The sequence below is a fragment of the Meriones unguiculatus genome, chromosome X (genome assembly GCF_030254825.1).
Source record: "Meriones unguiculatus strain TT.TT164.6M chromosome X, Bangor_MerUng_6.1, whole genome shotgun sequence".
NCBI classification, from domain to species: Eukaryota; Metazoa; Chordata; class Mammalia; order Rodentia; family Muridae; genus Meriones; species Meriones unguiculatus.
The window spans coordinates 132,348,554-132,367,887 of NC_083369.1; the positions used below are offsets into that span (position 1 = coordinate 132,348,554).

Genomic DNA, 19,334 nt, shown 5'->3' on the forward strand with positions numbered 1-19,334 from the left:
ATTGTTTGTCTTTTTTGTGTAGAGGTGTGATCCTCCTGCTGCTTATGAGTGAAGGTCAGAGGACAACTTTTGGCAGTTGGCTCTCACCTTCTGCTTTGTTTTGAGCAGGGTCTCTTGTTTCTGTCACTCTGCTGCATACTCCAGGCTTGCTGGTCCATAAGACTTTCAATGATTCTCTGTCTCCATCTTTCCTCTTCCTGTAGGGGTGCTAGAATTTTAGATGTTTGTTGCCACAGCCAGCTTTTGGCCTGGCCTCTAGGAATCTGAATCAGGTCTTGAAGCTTGCAAAGCCAGCACTATTACCCAGTGAGCCATCTTCCCATTTCCTGTTTTGTTTTTGTGTCTGAGTATGGTCATCCTTCAGCAGCTATTCAACATTTGTTCCAGGACTCCCAGAACATACCAAAGTCCACAGATTGTAAAGCAGCTGCTGATCGCAGTATTCTAAAGTGGTGTGGTGTTTATTATTGTCCTCTAGGATCCTTTAAATAATCTCAAGCTTACTTATAATCACCAATGACATTTAAATGCTATGCAGGGCCTGACTACACTGGATACAGACTCCAGAAAAACAGTGCTCATGTAAGTATTAGAGTGACTAGATGCTGGCAATGAGAGCAAAGGACATGGTTTTTATGTAAGTTCTCAGCTTGCAGTCAGTTCAAATTGTGTTTTTGCAATGCTTCTGAATTTTTGGCAGACATTTTTTATCCTGAGTTGATTAAATCCATAGTTGCGGAACTCTTGGACATAAAGAATATAAATACATTCTTGTGCAACTTGCTAGAATGTCATGAGAATAAAGATTGCAACCATTTAACATCTCTTTATTATATGCCAGGCTACCTCCAGATCTGTATATCAGTAGTTTTTGGAAAAGATGAATGTACCACAGTACGCTAAATGTTTGTGGCTAGCACAAGATCAGTATATATGCACCTGAGTACATGCAGGATTCTGAGAGACCTATATTGCAAATAGAAAACAGAATATAGGTTTTTCTTTATTTTTATGTAAATAATTCTGGTATATATAGGAATCATATTATGATATGGGACATAATATATATTGCATGTGATAAATTATCATTCCATGCAATTTTTAAGGCATTCATGGAGCAATAATATTTATTATTTATCAAAAATTCACAGTTAGCTAAAAATTTTATGTTTTATCAAGCAACCCAAAGTACTAATTAGTGTAGAGTAGTATCAACACTGAGATACTTGCCAAAGACACTCCTCATTTTAAAATACAGGGACATGAAGAGGTATGCCTGTCTGTGTCTGTGTGTTTGTATGTTTCTCTCTCCTTCCGCACTCTTTGTCTTTCTCTCTCTCTTTCTCTCTCTCTCTCTGTGTTTGTGCTTGCCTAAGTAGACACACAAGGAAGCTAGAGGTTGATGTCATGTGTTTTCCTCAATCATTTCTACACCTATTTTTTGAGTCAATGTCTCTCACTGAACTAGGAGCTCGATGTTTGGAAGGAATCTGTCTCTGCCACCAGTGTTGAGGTTACAGGCACTCACCATGACTCTTGGGTTTTAGTTGTGTGCTGGGGATCTAAACCTTGGGCATTGTTTTTGAGCAACAAGCACTTTACCTTCTGGGCCATCTTTCTAACCCTCAGTCCTGCCATCCACCAAATGATTACTTATCCTACTCATCACACCTTGTGTTTATCTCAAGTAGTCCCGGGCTCCACTGGTATCTCCTGCTTTATTGTTTGAAAACATTAATTAGCTAATTCAGGGATGGCAACAAGGCCTTGCTATCTAGGCCAGGCTGGCCTTCTACTCACAATCATCTACACAAGCTACTCTGCAATGCTGAGATTATAGGCAAGGAAGGCCACCCAGCCTAAGTCAGTATTTTGTTATTGATTGAATCATATTAGCAATAGCCACAAGCAACTTCCTTTTTTATTTCAGTTTATTTACTTTATATCTCAAGGGTGCCCCCTTCCTGCTCTCTTGCCAGTCTCCCCTTCTCTCCCTTTCCTCCCAGAAAAAGGGAGCCTCTCTGCTCCCCCTGGATCAGCCCTCCCCAGCACATAAAGTCCCATCAGGACTGAGCATAACCTCATCCCCTGAGGCCAGGCAAGGTAGCACTGCCAGGGGGAAGTGATCCAAAAGTAGCCAATAGCATCTGTGTTAGAAAGAGCAGGCTCTCCTCCTTTCACCAGGTAACCCACATAAATATCAGCCACTCACTGGTCACATATGTTCAGGGGTTCTAGGTCCAGAACACGCATGATTCTTAGTTGATGTCTCAATCTCTATATGGTACCGGTTTAGTTGTCGCTGTTGGTCTTCTTTTGAGGGTACAGTCTCCTGCACATCCTTTCATGTTTCCCTCAACTCTGCCACAGAATGCCAGAAGCTCTGCCCCATGCTTGGCTCCAAATCCCAACATACGTCTCAATCAGCTACTGGCTGGGGCTTCCCGGATGACAGTCAAGTAGTTAGGCTTATTTATGCAAGTATAACAGAGCATCATTAATAGCGTAAGGGGCTGGTTCTCTACCATGGGGTAGGTCTCAGGTTGGGCTAATTATTGGTTGGACATTTCTCTTTATCCATGCACTTCCTACAGGCAGGGTAATTTTTGGATCAAAGGTTTTGTTGGGCTAGTCTTCTCCTTCCACTAGTCCTGCCTGGCTAAGAGGTGTTCACATCAGTCTTCATGTCCCCCTCTGTTAGGAGTCTCATAGTCACACCCATATCTTCCCGGGAAACTACCCTGTTGCAGGCCTCCACCTTGACAAAGAGATGCCTCCCTCAGTTTCCCTTCTTGTGCCCAGCCATCTCAGCTCCCATCCCTGTTCACCCCACATCTGATCTCCTCCCTTGTTTCCCTCCCCATTCTATCTCCTGCCCAGTTCCCTCTCTTCATCAATTTCTACTGTCTATTCTATTTCCCCTTCTGAGTGACATTCTGAATCCCTCCTTTGGGACCTCCCTGTTACTTAGCTTCTTTGGGTCTGTGGATTGTAGTATGTTTATCCCATATTATAAGTCTAATATCCACTTGTAAGTGAGGACATACTGTGTGTGTCTTTCTGGGTCTGGGTTACCTCATTTAGGATGATCTTTTCTAGTTCCATCCATTTGCCTGCAAATTTCATGATTTTATTTTGTTTTGTTTTGTTTCCCATTGTGTAAATGTACTACAATGTCTGTATCCATTCTTCTGTTGAGGGACATACAGGTTGTTTCCAGTTTCTGGCTATTACAAGTAAAGCTGATATGAACATAGTTGAGCAAATGTCCTTGTTGTATGGTGGAACATCTTGTTTGACATTTGCTAACTTCAGGAACTTGCAAGAAAACTTTCATTGTCACTCTGGTTGTTCTCAACTTCCTCCAAATGTTAGCATCACATGGGACTAAAATGGGACAAAAAAAAAAAAAGAAAAGAAAAAAACTTAACAGGCATGGTAGTTCACACTTGTAATTCTAGCATGTCAAGGCAGGGGAATTATCATGTTGCTGAAGCCATTCAGGACTACATAGTAAGTTCTAGCCTAGACTGGACTATAGAATCTGATTCTAAAAAAAAAAAAAAAAAAAAACAACCCAAAATCAAAACAAGCAAACAAAAAACAAAGCAACAAGTAAAAAGGGTTTTATTGTTGTTGTTGTTGTTGTTTTGCTTTGTTTCATGTAATCCTACCGCCCAGGTCACAGGTATACATTGCTTCCAAACAAAATTAGGATTTCTGAGGTCCGACAACATCTTAGAGGTTTAAGTGCATCAGGCATGACTCTATCACAGCAGCTTCGAGGAGAGCCCCCAGCCTCTGGAACCTTAGTTGAGATACAGTGATGTCATTCCTTAGTTGAGGTACAGTGATGTCATTCCCAGGGCTCCAGCTCCTGTGCTACCTCTGCATCCTGCCATAGGTGTATTTTGTTGACCAGTATAGTAATGATGTCTGGATCTTGGTAAAGCTGTAACAATCTGGTGGGTGTGCCGGCTTCTCAAACCATATGAGGTGATCCTTCCTTTTTGTTTTGGGCAGCCAGAAAACCAGCTTCTTTGTCAAACAAGTTTGAGGTCATTCCTCAGGGCAGGATAAACTATGGGCTATGAAAATGACATCATTCGGTGAAATAACGAAATCTATACTTAAAGTATGGCAGGACCTTACTGTCTTCTCGGGACTGTTGATCAGGGATGGAGAGAGTTGACGGACTGTTCCCTGATCATCTGATGTCACCATGTAACAGAGAGCTTTTGTTATGGTTTGGGTATGAAATATCCCTCAAATGGTACAGCTTATTGAGTTGAACACTAGGTACCCAGATGGTGACTGTTTTGGTAAGCTAATGGATATTTGGACAAATAGGACCTAATTGGAGAAAATGGGTTGCTGGAGGGTGGATTTTGCTTCCTTTCCTGTTCTCCCTGCTTCCTGCTCTATTGAGATGTGAGCCACCAGCCTAACACCCCCTGCTACCGCAGCGGAAAGCTCTTATTGCTGCCACACCTTCCTGTGATGACTGTACCCTCAAACTTTGAGTCACAAAACATCTTTCCTCCTTGAATTTGCTTTACTGTTGGATGTTTGGTCACAACAATGAGGAAGGGAGCTAGATTCGAAGTCCTTTAGAGCTGGGAGAACAGTTCCATTGGCTTCTCTCCAGGTGCTGCTTTGCAGGGTGATCCTGCAGTTTCAGGACAATTTCCTTACATTTTAGTCTTTCTCATGTAGAGAATGTAAAAGCCTTGCATAATTTCAATTGGAGCTCATAAAGTCAAATGCATAATCACAATATGCATGACTTCATGTTTTCATGGGGCAGGCTGACTCACACACTTTTCTCTGTTGAATTAGCGGAGTTTTAACTGCTTAGCAAAAAGGAAATAATTCATTTTGCAGACAAAATATTACATTTCACATACTTTAACTCAAGTATTTAAAAGTTCAAGTTCTCTGATGACATTTCCTTCTCTTCCCTCATTTTTTGCATTTTAATTATTATGGAGCCTTCAAGAGAGTTCAATAATCCGATACCATTTGCTTAAAACTTAACAAGTGCTTGGTCCTTAAAAACCAAATGATACGCTCAGGATGCGAGGCTAAGCACTGCACTCAGGGTCAGCCGCTTTGGACCCAGAGAAGAGCATGTCTGATTGCATGCGGGTTGATGCCCCAGGTCCCGCCTCTGAGAAAAAGGTATCGGACGGGTCTGATGCTCTTTGGGTGGATGACACCTAAATGAACTTCTGTACAAAGTCCCAATTTATTTCTAATATCAGAGATCAGACCTCTACTCTTGCCTGATGCGTCTAAAACAAAAAGGGGGAACTGTAGAGAGCTGCGGAATGCTATGCCTTAAAGATGGAGCTGGTTTCCGCCTTCCACCTTCCCGATGGTGAGTGCTCTCTGTCACGAACAACTCCACATTTGGCTAAGGCCGAGGATCTGGCTTGCTTCCATGTATGTGGACCTATCTGCATTGCCCCCGTGGCACGCCTGGGTTGGCTACCCAGAGGCTATTTAAGCTGTGGGCTGGCTTTCCCCGGGGTCTGAGGATTGTTTAATGTTCCTGAATAAACTGCATTGAAAAAAAAAAAAAAAAAAAAACCCAGTCTCAGATTATAAATGCTGCAAGTTTATCAAAGCAAATGGCATATACTTTTCTTCTGTTTTGATCCAAATCTGTAACAATTTCTACCCTCTGGTTTCTTTCCTTCTTTGTTTTCTTTTCTTTTCTTTTCTTTCTTTCATTTTTTTTTTAACCTGCTGGTTTCAATTGGCCCTGGGAATACCTTTTGTTTCAAGTGCCTCACAGAGGAAAGAAATCAGTTCCCATCTGAAAATAGAATAATATTATCTTCCAGCCAGCAAAGCAAAGAAGCCAGTGGGACAAATCATTTTGTAAACAATCCAAAGTCCAAACTATGTGGTCTCCTGCTATTTTTAGAACTCAAAGGAGAAAGAATCCCCTTAGGGTAGAAATGATCCAATTAACTCCAAAGTCATCCACTAGGGAGCTGGTATGTTTCAGCACCATTTTGGAGATCAGCATTGCTTTATCAGGGAAAAAAATGAAGTCCACAAAGCTGGTACCCTTTTAATGGAGGAAAAAGAGCGTCTACAACCGCTCTGTCATTTGTGTCACATCTGCCAGTTGGTAGTCCCTGAAAGGTGCATGATGGCTTTATGGAGTTGCAAAAGTAGCCTCACTGGGCTAATGAGCTCATGATGTTCACGTATTTCTCCCTAAATTTTACCAAAGACTTAAGCTCAGTACAACTTTATACTGTGTGGGTGCCCAGAGTATGGGCTCTAGAGATTCATGTACAACAAAATAATTTTAATTGAATGATAAAGTTATTAATTGTTTAATTAGCCTATATATTTTGGTTTACTGACACAGGAGCTTATATTATAGCCCAGAGTATCTTGGAACCAGGTGTAGCCCAGGCTTGCCCTGAACTCTTGGCAACCCTCGCATCTTAGCTTCCCAAGTGGTGTGAGCCAAGATGAATTAATATTTTAGGCAAGCTGTGAGAACATTAAGCTAATTATTCATCAATCATTATGAACTTATAATTTTTTCTGTTGTTAAGTTTAGGTGTTGACTGACAATTGATAAAGACACACCATTATCTATACATTTTTATACTGAAGTTTGTTATTGGAGAGAAATGAGAGCTCTTCCATTGAGTCCTTGAATTGAAATGACCCTTTTTCTCAAAGTCTATGCTATCCATGTCAGAAACGCTTATTCATGAACTGGATTAACAAATTTTCTGATGTGACCTGAACCTCTGAGCCCTCACTGTCCACCCAGTCTTGCATGTTCTCCACTTGGGTGAGGCACTAATCTGAGGAGCAAAAGTGTAGGGGTGAAAAATTCACTATAATAAGTATAAACATTAAAGCACAGTATAAAATGAAGGGAAAACACAATCTAAGAAGAGAAAAGCTTCACCATATTCGAGAAAGATGAAATGCAACAGTACTAAAGTAGGGTCAACTATATAAGCAGTGTCACAGGAAGAATGGGCAGATCTCATCTTCATATAAGTTGTTGACATTTTGAGAGTGGACAGGAAGAGTTTTCCCTAGGAATGCTATACACATTTCTCAGCCACCTTGAATATTACTGCCATCCCACTGTATCCCTACATTTCTTCTCTACTTCCAATACTTCAATTCACTCTGCTTTGCCATCTACTTAGGAATCCTATCTTGGGGTGCCCTCATTCTGAATCAATGTCTTTCTAAGCTCATATTACTCATTCCCTGGGACGTATGTATCTTGGGTCATGATATCCTTCTGTCAGTGAATGAAAAACATCTGCCAAGGTACAGAGTATGTTTGTTATGTTTTCTGTGAGACAAATGTATTCATTAATGCCTTAGGCAAACCCACTAATCATTACACAGAATTTTTAAGCCAAAACTATTGTATGCCATGGTTAAAATTTCCACTTGATGTATGACCATTCTGAAATATGCATTTGCTGGGCCTAAGCTTCCAGGTTCCAGTTCCCAGATGTTCTTCCTTGTGTGTTAGTAGTTAGCAGATCTAGTTCCTTACACATGTAGGAGTGAAGTCTGGGTTCGGGTGATGGGTGCCGCTTCATCTCCAAGCAAACTACAGCATTCTAAATTCTTATCATGCTTGGCATCACACTGTCTTTCTTTCCTGCCTTCAAGAGCTCTTGTTATGTTAGTCCCACCCAAGTCATCCAGGATAACCTCCTTATGGCAAGGTCAACTGACTGATGACCTAGCTAATACCTGAACAGTCAATTTTGCCATCTAAGAAAGTTTTGAGCAAAACAACAGAGTGTGAGTGTCCTGAGGACCAGTATATAGACGGTTGTAGATGGCCACTCTCAGGAAGAGAGCTGTATATGGACTATTTGGGCTTGTGCCTTATGGGTCAATCATCCTTGGTTGCTCCTCAGCTTCTTCTCTACAATGTATATAGCAAGATAGGTTTTAGCTATTTTGAAGCACCAGGACATTTCTGGTGGGTGAAATCAGGAATTCTCCTTGTGGAATCCTCCATAGTCACTTCTTTGAAAAATGAAGGAAAACATTCTGAGTTCTTTGACTGTAAATCCCATATGGCCTGGAAGGTGTTCTCTGTTACTCATCCTCATAACGTACAATGGGTAGCATTGAGTATGGTCTACAAGAGGCATTTCAGAATGCTTACGTGAGTATACATGAATCTATCCATCTAGAGCATCATCTATTTGGGTTTTTTGAGTTGGTATTTATAGTCACTATTTCCTACCAGCTGCCTCCACATTCCCCGAAATGCTGGAACACATCATCCGATTGACCCAGCTCTCTGTGAGCAATCATAATCACAAACCTTGCTTCCCTTCTGAGAGAGCTTTACAGAACATTTGCCTGAATTATAGGCACTAACATATGCATGTTTCCCCTGCCCTATAAACCACTCATTCTTCCCTGGTGTATACCAATGGGCTCAAATGTCTGACTTAAGATTAGAAACCCTCTGTATATACTTAGTTCTTATGTTGAGTACAAAACTCTACTAGAATTTATTTTTAATCTGTTGATTTACAACCTATTTATAAAATCTGTTAATCAGACATTTTTTTCTTTCATTGACACAAGGATGAGATTTATGTAACTTACTATTATTACTAAGTTATTAATTCTCTTTCTCTGACCCTCTCTCTCTCTCTTCTCTGTTCCTTTCTCCTACTTCCCTGTGTGCTACATACAGTTTCTTAGTTTATGGAAGGGAAATTGTCTATAATTTAAAGTGAAGTTGCAGAACGTAGCATTGATGGATAATTTTAAAATCGGGGGTGGTGTTGACACTGGAGAGATATCTCAGTGTTTAAGAGTAATGGATTTAGCAGCTTCCAGAGGACCTAAGTGTGATTTCCAGCACCCACATAGGGCTCACAGCCTTCTGTAACTCCAGTTCCAGGGTTTCTGATGGCTTATTCTAGTCAAGCTAGGCACAAGGCACACACATGGTGAACAGATATTCAGGCAAAATATCCATGCATTTAAAAATTGAATAAAGTTAAAAACTTAAAAATAAGTTTACACATGTACATAATACATTTTTTCATATTAATTACTATGTTAATTTATTTTTAATGTTTGATTTTTCTGAAGAGTTACATGTGGAAGTTTTTGTCATATGGAAGACCTTTCCTTTGTTACAAACATTGTTTATTGGATTAATTAGCATTTACAAACATCAGTTCATTTCTATGATAGTTAGTTTTATCTTTAAAAAATAGGAGTGAAGTCTGGGTTCGGGTGATGGGTGCCGCTTCATCTCCAAGCAAACTACAGCATTCTAAATTCTTATCATGCTTGGCATCACACTGTCTTTCTTTCCTGCCTTCAAGAGCTCTTGTTATGTTAGTCCCACCCAAGTCATCCAGGATAACCTCCTTATGGCAAGGTCAACTGACTGATGACCTAGCTAATACCTGTTGCTCTCCTTGTGGAGACCCTGTCCTCTCCAGCTCTTACTATTTTATCAATTTAAGTACAGTTTAATCATATTCTTCCTCCTCAGTAAGCCCTTCCAGAGTCTCTTCCTCATCCCTACTCAACCAACTTTAGGTTCATAAGTAAAAAAAAAAAAGAAAGAAAGAAGAAAAGAAAAAGAAAGCCTAAACAAAGAAAACAAAACACCATCACCAAATTGGAGAAAACTGATTTTTTTTTCCTTTCCCAGCAGCTATAAATGACAGAATTGTAATTTACAAATCCTTTTTTTTCAATTTTTAAAAATTTATTTATAAGCAAGTATCATTACCACAATTACTTGGCTCTATCTGGCTAATAATGAATAAAAATGGGGGATATAGACAAACAGGTGTGGGCTTGTAGGAAATATTATGAGAAGCCTTAACTCCCTCGTTGGAACATCCTGCGTCAGTTCTAGAACTAGCAGTGGTGGTGTCCGAGCTCTGAGTAGGTTCAGGAGACCATTGCCCCCAGGGGCGAGACGTGCTCCATGCCAATTGACTAACTCCATGTTTTCCTCCACTTTTGAAAGTCATTTAAGGTTCTTAAATTATTTTTTTCCCTTTTTTTAAAATTTTTCATCAATTACACTTTATTCATTCTGCATCCCCCATAAGCCCCTCCCTCCTCCCCTCCCAATCCCACCCTCCCTCCTCCCTCTGCTTGCATGCCACTCCCCAAGTCCACTAATAGGGGAGGTTCTCCTCTCCTTTCTGATCTTAGTCTGTCAGTTCACATCAAAAGTGGCTGCATTGTCCTCTACTATGGCCTGGTAAGGCTGCTCCCCCCCCAGAGGGAGGTGATCAAAGAGCAGGCCAATCAGATTATGTCAGAGGCAGTCCCTCTTCACATTACTATGTAACCCAATTGGACTCTGAACTGCCCTGGGCTACATCTGTGCAGGGGTTCTGGGTTATCTCCATGAATAGTCCTTGGTTGGAGTATGAGTCTCTGGGAAGTTCCCTGTGTTCAAATTTTCTTGTTCTGTTGCTCTCCTTGTGGAGACCCTGTCCTCTCCAGCTCTTACTATTTCCCAGTTCTTACCTAAAATTCCATTCACTCTGCCCGACAGTTGCCCATCAGGCTCAGCATCTGCTTTGATAGTCTGAAGGGCAGAGGCTTTCAGAGGCCCTCTGTGGTAGGTTCCTAGGTTGTTTCCTGTTTTCTTCTTCTTCTGATGTCCATCCTCTTTGCCTTTCCGGATGGGGATTGGACATTTTAGTTAGGGTACTCTCTCTTGCTTAGTTTCTTTAGATGCACAGGTTTTAGTGGGTTTGTCCTATGTTGTTGTATGTCTATATGAGTGAGTATATACCATGTGTGTCTTTTTGCTTCTGGGACAACTCAGTTGCCTGCTCTTTGATCACTCACCCCTGGTGATACAGTCTTGCCAGGACACTGAGGAAAAAGATCCAGGCAGTCCTGATGAGACATAAGAAGCTAAGAACAGGTGGAGAACTCCCTCTTTCAATGGACTAGGAAAAGGGGATGTGGGAAAGAGGGATAGAAGGAGGGACTGGGGGGGAAATGAGAAAGGGGGACTTCAATCAGAAAATATAATGAATAAATTGTGAAAAAAATAAATTTATAAATAAAAAAATACCACCAGAAAAAAAGAAAAAAAATTTATTTATATTTTTATAAATTACAGTTTATTCACTTATATCCCTGCTGTAGCCCCCTCCCTCAGCCCTTCTCAATCCTACCCTCCTTCCCTCATTTCCTCCCACGCCCCTCCCAAGTCCACTAATAGGGGAGGTCCTTTTCCCCTTCCCTCTGACCCTAGCCTATCAGGTCTCATCAGTACTGTCTGTATTGACTTCCTCTGTGACCTGGTAAGGCTTCTCTCTGATGAGGGGGAATTGATCAAAGAGCTAGCCGCTGAGTTCATGTCAGACACAGTTCCTTTTCCCATTATTAGGAAACCCACTTGGACACTGAGCTGCCAAGGGCTACATCTGTGCAAGGATTCTAGGTTGTCACCATGCATGGTCCTTGGTTGGAGTATCAGTCTCAGAAAAGAACCCTGGACCCAGAATTTTTTAGTCTGTTGCTCTTCTTGTGGAGCTCCTGTCCTCTCCAGGTCTTCCTGTCTCCCCCTTCTTTCATAAGATTCCATGCACTCTGCCCAAATTTGGCTATGAGTACCAGCATCTCCTTAGATATCTTGCTGGGTAAAGTCTTTCAAGAGGCCTCTGTTTCTCCCTTTTCCAGTGTCGATCACCTTTGCCTTTCTGCGTGAGGAATGATCATCTTACCCAACATCCTCCTTCTTGCTTAGCTTCTTTAGGTGTACAGATTTTAGTATGTTTATCCTATATTATTTGTCTAATATCCACTTATAAGTGAGTATATACCATGTGTGTATTTCTGCTTTTGGGATATCTCACTCAGGATGATCTTTTCTAGTTTCCACCATTTGCTTCCAAATTTCATGATTTCCTTGTTTTTAGTTGCTGAGTAGTATTCCATTGTGTAAATGTACCATAATTTCTGTGTCCATTCTTCAACTGAGGGACAGCTGAGCTGGGTTGTTTCTAGCTTCTGGCTATTACAAATGAAGCTGCTATGAACAGATTGAGCAAATGTCCTTGTTGTGTACTTGAGTATGTTTTGGAAATATGACTAGGAGTGCTATAGCTGGATCTTGAGGAAGCAATATTCCTAACTGTCTGAGAAAGTGCCAGACTGATTTCCAAAGTGCTTGTACAAGTTTACATTCCCACCAGCAATGGAGGAGCTATCTCTCTTATGAACACTGATGTAAAAACACTCAACAAAAATACTTGAAAACCAAATCCAAGAACACATAAAAGATATCATCCACCATGACCAAGTAGGCTCCATTCCAGGCATGCAGGGGTGGTTCAATACATGGAAATCCATCAGTGTAATCCACCATATAAACAAACTGAAGGAGAAAAAACACATGATCATCTCCTTAGATGCACAAAAACATTTGACAAAATCCAACACCCATTAATGTTTAAAGTCTTGGAGAGATCAAGAATATAAAGCATATACCTAAACATTGTAAAGACAATGTAAAACAAGCCTATAGGCAATATCAAACTAAATGGAAAGAAACTTAAATCAATCTCACTGAACTCAGGGACAAAGAAAGGCTGCCAACTTGCTCTGTATCTCTTCAGCATCGTACTTGAAATCGTAGCTAGATAAATAAAACAACCATAGGAGATTAAGGGAATACAAATTAGAAAGGAAGAAGTCAAAGTATCACTATTTGCAGATGACATGATAATATATGTGAGTGACCCCAAAAATTCAACCAGGGAACTCTTTCAGCTGATAAACACCTTCATCAAAGTGGCTGGACACAAAATTAACTAAAAAATCAGCAACTCTCCTGTATACAAAAGACAAAAAGGCCGAGAAAGAAATTAGGGAAACAACACCCTTCACAATAGCCACTAATAGAATAAAGTACCTTAGTGTGACTCTAACCAATCATGTGAAAGAACTGTTTGAAAAAAATTCAAACCTATGGAGAATCTTAAGAAGATATCAGAAGATGGATAGATCTCCCATGCTCATTGATGAGTAGGATTAACATAGTGAAAATGGCCATCTTGCCAAAAGCAATCTACAGATTCAGTGCAATTCTTATCAAAATACCAACACAGTTCTTGACAGATTTTGAAAGAACAATTCTCAATTTCATATGGAAAGCCCAAAAACCTAGAATTTCTAAAACAACCTTGTACAACAACAAATCATCTAGAGGTATCTCCATCTCTGATCTCAAGCTGTACTACAAAGCAATAGTAATAAAAACTGCATGGTACTGGCATAGAAACAAAATTTATAAATTCTAATTACCTCATTTATTCATTCATTTTTAAAAATAACAAAATAAAATATAGTAAGATAAAACAAAAACTATCACAGCAAAATTAGACAAGAGAAACCAAAATGAAAAGAGTCCAAGAGAAGCACAGGAATCAGAGGCCCATTTGTTCACACACTCAGGAATCCCATAAAAACACTAAGCTGCGAGTTATAGTATATATGCAGAGGACCTGGTTTAGATCTGCTCAGGCCCTGTGTGTGTTGCCTCAGTCTCTGTGAATTCATATGCATTTTGTTCATGTTGATTTAGAGTGTTTGTTTTCTTGGTGTCCTCCGTCTTCTCTGGCTTTTACACTCTTTCCACCTCCTATTCCAAGGGGTTTGCTGACCTCAAGGTAGACGACGATCAAAACATCTCATTTATGGCTGAATGTTCCAGATCTCTCACTCTCTTCTTAATATCTGTCCTTATGTCTCTAAATATTAATTTATAACATTTAGAATATATATATATATATATATATATATATATATATATATATATATACATTCTTTATTTTAGACCAGTATTACTTGGTTTTACTCTAGGACACTGAGATATCTAGTCTCAGGTTCTTGGTCACCCAAGCAGTATCAGGTATGTGTTCCATCAGATACTGATTGTTTATTCCCACATGCTTTGTATAACCATTGCTTAGCAGGCAGGACACTATTTTAGACAAAATGTGTCTGGGCTGCTGTTTACATTTTTACTTTGAGAGAGAGTACAGAGTACCATTCTATACCAAGAATTCTGGAATGTAAGGGTAAAGTCTCCATGTGAGCATCAGCTCAACATCTCCTTGTCCATTGAGTTGTTTAAGAATATTCTACAGCAGTGGGTTCTTGCTGTCAGTTTGTGGAGAGCAACCTAGTCTTGCCAACATAGTAGGTTTTGGGGGGACCTGAGTGGAACCCCCTTTAGCCAAACACTTAATTAGATATGACCTAATCCTGATACTGGAAGGGTTTTTTTTTTTTATTAGTTTATTTATTACAGTTTATTCACTTTGTATCCTGGCTGTAGGCTCCGACCTCATAGAAGTTTTATTTTATGACAAGAAATGAGAAAATAATCATTTGGGTCTCTGTATCCTCCATTATTTAGACCATATATATGTATGCATATATATGTGTTTGTGTCTGTGTATATATGTGTGTGTGTGTGTGTGTAAAATGAAGTTTCTATTGTATTAGGTTTCCATACTATCCTTCAAATTCCCCTTAGTCTTATCTATCTCTCCGCATATTCCCTTCCACAACCACCTCTCACCTCTCCATCCTCACTTGGTCCTCCATTACAGTCCCCCATCCATATCTATCTATTTTATTTCCTTTTCCTAATGAGACCCGTATGGTGGTTAGTTTTACTTGTCAACTTTATGCAGTCTAGGATCACATGGAAAGAGAGTCTCAATGATAGATTGTCTGGGTCAGGTTGACCTATGAGAGATTTTCTCGATTATGGTAATTGAGGTGAGAAGCCACACTCTGAATATGAGCACCATGATTTCATATGCCAGGCCCTGGCTGAGCAAAATGGAGAGAGCCAGCTGAGCACTGGCAAGCTTGTTTATTCTTCCTCTGCTCTTGACTATTCATGTGTCTAGCTGGTTCAAGTTACTGCCACCTTGACTTCTCTACTGTGACAGACTGTCACCTGAAATTTTGATCTAGAATAAGCCCCTTCTCTCTTTAGTAACGTTTGTCAGAGTATTTTATCATAGCAACAGAAATGGAGCTAGAACAATTTTCTGCATCATTCTCTTGTGAGTATTCTAAATAACTTTGTATTCACTTGAGTATGGTGAGCCACTTGCTTCTTTTAAACAATTTATAAGTGTATGTGAGGGGTATGTGTGAGACATGTGTAGATGTCAGAGGACAGCTTTCAGGAGTTGGCTCTCTCTTTCCGCTATAGACTGGAGCTATCAAACTCAAATCTTGAGCTTTTTCAGCAAGCATCTTCACCAGCTAAGCTATCTTGTCAGCCTGACAATAGTTTCTTAACATGCAGAACAAAGCAGAATCTTTGAACCAATCATGGGACAATTTTAAGATAGAATAAAACCACCATGACAATAGAGTCTTTGCAACTCAATCTAACACACAGGAGGAGAAAGTATGAGATATATCTATATATCTATCTATATATATATTTACGTGTGTACATACATATGTGTGTGTGAGTGTGTGTGTGTGTGTGTGTATGTATGTATGTATGTGTTCCAAGAGAGCTACTTTTCCTTTCTACTACAAATAGGTCATTTTATATCAATAGCATGTTAACCATGTGTATCTAAGTGGCCACATGCCATATTATGTTATATAAGATCACATAGTTTTGGATAATGAGTTTTAAGGTTCTACTTAATCCTGTATGTCAAAGATGGATGAAAGCCAATGTGTCTTGTTTGTTTCTAAGGTGCCTCAATTTTACCAATAAAGGATCAAACAGCAGTTCTTTTTCAGCATAAAGTTGCCATCTGACAGGGACTTGACAATCATTTTCTCTCAGCCTGGAAAGTCACTGATGGAAAGTGGGGAGGGAAATATAGTAGTGAGCTCACTCCAAGTAGGGTTCCCCATCTTTTTCCCTGGGAGCAGATGGTAGATTTTTGAGGGTGCTTCCCTCAATAGGTAACAATCAAAACATTTGAGAGGTGTGTGAATATGTGCGGAGACATGGGCTGGAAGTTGCAGTGCTGGAGAAGCTACAGTGCAATGTAAGCTGGCCCTGTAATAATAGCTCCTGGGAATGCAGAGGATGCCTCGGCATTAAGCATTCTCCTCGTGTTTCACATAAATGCATCCTGTTCTCAGGAGCTGACGAGCAGTGTGCTTGCCCTGGCTCATTCAAATTGAATGTTGGTAAAAGGAGAGTCCTGAGCAAACAGAACACTTTGGCATCATTGAAGGCAGGAGCAAGGTTAAGCTGTAGGCCTCATTCTCTGCTGGTTATTAGATGTTTATTTGCTGGCCTTACTGCACTCCTCAGGTATGTGGTTGACGCACTGATGGGGCGACCAATGCCTGATAGTTCCAGGTGCCTATACAATTTAGCACTATGGGTTTGAGTCAGTAAAGTTCCAGGCTTCGGATGTTGCCCAAAAATCTGCCTTGGATGATGTTTTGCTGGAAGAAAAAGCTCCTTCACGGAGGCAGTTTGCCTTGTATTTTTCGTTTGTTCTTTTTCAATGCTGCAGCTTTAACTTTGTCACAGCAAGCAGAAGGAGAGCGAGCCAGTAAAGAGCTTTCTGTGGCCCACTTTTTCCATTAGTTTGAGCAAGAGGAGAGTGGCGGCGGCAGCCAGTGCTCACTGGCTTTCTAGTTCTGTCCTATGAGGAATAAAGACACTGTAGGGCAGTGAACCTTAACTCAGCCCATTCATCCATACTGCATTGAGTGATTGCATGGAATGGAGTCAAATGCCACTTGGGGGTGAGGAGCACGCATCATCTTGCATTACTGCTGGATATGTCAGGAAAGACCCGTAACAGACTCCAGTAAGTGAAAGGTAAGACTTGAATGTACACTGTCTGTGGGAACATGCATACCAAAGGGAGATTGCTTGGGGAGTGGGAAGAAGGGAGCTAGCTCTGGACTTGGAAAATCATTTGTTGCTTAGCTTTTCTTATCCAGCACATTGGTAAGAGAGGAAGAGTTTTCCTTTTTGCCTTGCCCCTCATTTTCAGTGAAGTTTGTTTTCTCAGCTCCAAGTACCCAAAAGTGTCTTGTATTTCTTCTCCCTGAAATGGGTGTGTTCTCAGTGGGAGTCATGGTGAAAACTTTAGATCCCACGAATGAGTAAATCCACTCTTTGTCACTGTGTGTTTTTCAGGGTAAAAATCTCACTGTAAGAATTCAATCAGTGGCTTAAAAAAGAATTTCTGTTTGTTTTTTCAAAATCTAGTAAAATATGGTTCAAGGGCACAGGACTATGGGAAATGCTACATTTGTCTTATATCTTTTCTAAAAACACATAATTACCATCATCTCCTGGGAAAGGATCTGGAAGAGACTAGAAAGTTCCAAGTTAAACCATATCTTCTATCTAGTGAAGCATAAGACTACCTCTTGTAAATAATTTTACAGGTACTGTGTTTAAATTAATAATTTGATGTAAGCAGTGTCTTTTGGTGATATGTATTTTCTACAAGGAATTGATCGATTTTTGTGACTGTAAACTTAACTTGCTGCTAGTAAATCTCTTGTCCAGTGCTCTGAGCTCATTTACAAGCTGCATTAAAAATAGAAGGATATATTTTAATTAAATCAGCAACTGGATTTGCCCTCAGGGAGCTGAAATGCAGTGGACAATAGGAGTCTGTTGTTTCTAATAAAACATTCTTGTAAGTTGTGGATTAAAAGTTAGTCTACTATGTTTTGGGGATATTTCATTTTATCATCTTATACAACTAAATTTACTGACTATCTACTTCAATTAACAATCCAATTGAGTATGCTCGTAATAGGAATTGAACATGTTATTAATATATAACTATTAAGTATTTGTTAGCTATATACCTTTCATCTATTGATCTCTATCTATATGTACATGTATATGGGTATCTTTCAGAAGATTTTGTTAAAATGGTTCGACTGAGAGCTGAGTAATTTTTCAATAGTAGAGGTCACAAGACCTGGAAGAACCTCAAGAGTTCTTGGCATAGAAATATTGGTTGTCAAAGAGAAGAAGAATGTACCACTGTACATCGTTCAACAGTGTTTCACTTTAGAAACAATGCAGGTGATTACCTGGCCATTCATCATAGTGTGACATGTAGATACTTGTTTCTCCAACAGAAACTGTGTATCTGATCTGAGGATATGAGGACAGGGGCTAGGACAAAAATTTTTCGAAGAGAGAATGCAAACTCCCTTGAGAAATTTGATGTTGGAAGTGACAGTTACTTCATATCAAATAATGTCAACTGGATCGTTATTTGATAGGAAATATAGTCTGAACTTATGACAAAGTCTTTGCTTTGAGTCAAGAGTTTAAAAAAGCGTGTTTGTATGTGTGTGAGAGAGAGTTTCTCTTAATTTCTTGTTTAAGGTATGTTACATTTACCTTTTAGTGAACTTTTAGAGGTTGTAAATATGCAGTTCTCTTACATTTTATAGCAGAATGTCAAAGAAAAAAAAAACAAATACTTGAATATTTTCAGGAACATGGTCTTGTCTTGTACATATTGAGCAAAATTCTGAAGTCAGAAAGGGCAAGCTGTAAGGGTCTAGCATCAAAAGACACATCATAGTATTTCCTTATGTTCAATTGGAATCTCATTCTGGCTATTCTCTTACCTTTCATCGGTGACTGTCCACATTTGTAGCAGTAGAAAGGAGAGAAAAGAAGTGATTTTGTTTTTGTTCTGTGTCCCATTTAGCTTAAGTTAAAGCAAATGTCTAGCCTGTTCAATGCAGTTTCCCAGAGTTGTAATGGGACCAAAAGTTGCAATACTCATTTTTCTTGAGGATCCAGCTTGTTCCAGCAGCAAAGAAGAGTTCTGCCAGAAAGCAAGTAGGGGATCAACTCTACCTGACTTCATTCTTATCATAATTTCTTAAACAATTACATTAGCTCACATTCACAAAGTGCCCCTTTTGAGGAGCTAAGAGTATTTCTTGGCTAGCATCTAATTATCAACACACCCAAAGAAAAGAGAGTATATCTCCAGTAAGCAGTGGAGATGATGGGTAGACACGAGGTTAAGCGATTTCTTCAAGATGACTCAGAAAAATTCTGGCATGTGCCTGGCAATTGATCCCAGATGTCACAGGGACTTTGTTTGTTGGACTGCCTTATCTTGACTTACCAGTGGGCTCTCGGTGTTTACTGGGTTTCTCAACCCTGTTTTCTCATAACTTCAAGGACCCTATCCCAACAGCTGTGTTTGCAGCATACCATTGCCTGCCTAGCATCTCCAATAATCCTTTGCAGTGAAAGTAATGTCATGCGATTAGTCAATGCCCCTCAACATTGT

General features: G+C 39.9%; 1 protein-coding gene across 11 annotated transcripts in view; it reads left to right on the plus strand.

The window, feature by feature from the left end:
- Positions 1–19,334, plus strand: part of Frmpd4 (FERM and PDZ domain containing 4) — a 727,289-nt gene that overhangs the window by 288,520 nt on the left and 419,435 nt on the right. Inside the window, exon 1 of one of the 11 annotated variants that reach the window (XM_060375724.1) lies at positions 16,695–16,864. The exons of the other annotated variants lie outside the window; for them this stretch is intronic. The gene's annotated coding sequence lies outside the window, so the exon portion shown is untranslated. Of the gene's footprint in view, positions 1–16,694; positions 16,865–19,334 lie in introns of those variants that run through there. 11 annotated transcript variants of the gene reach the window in all.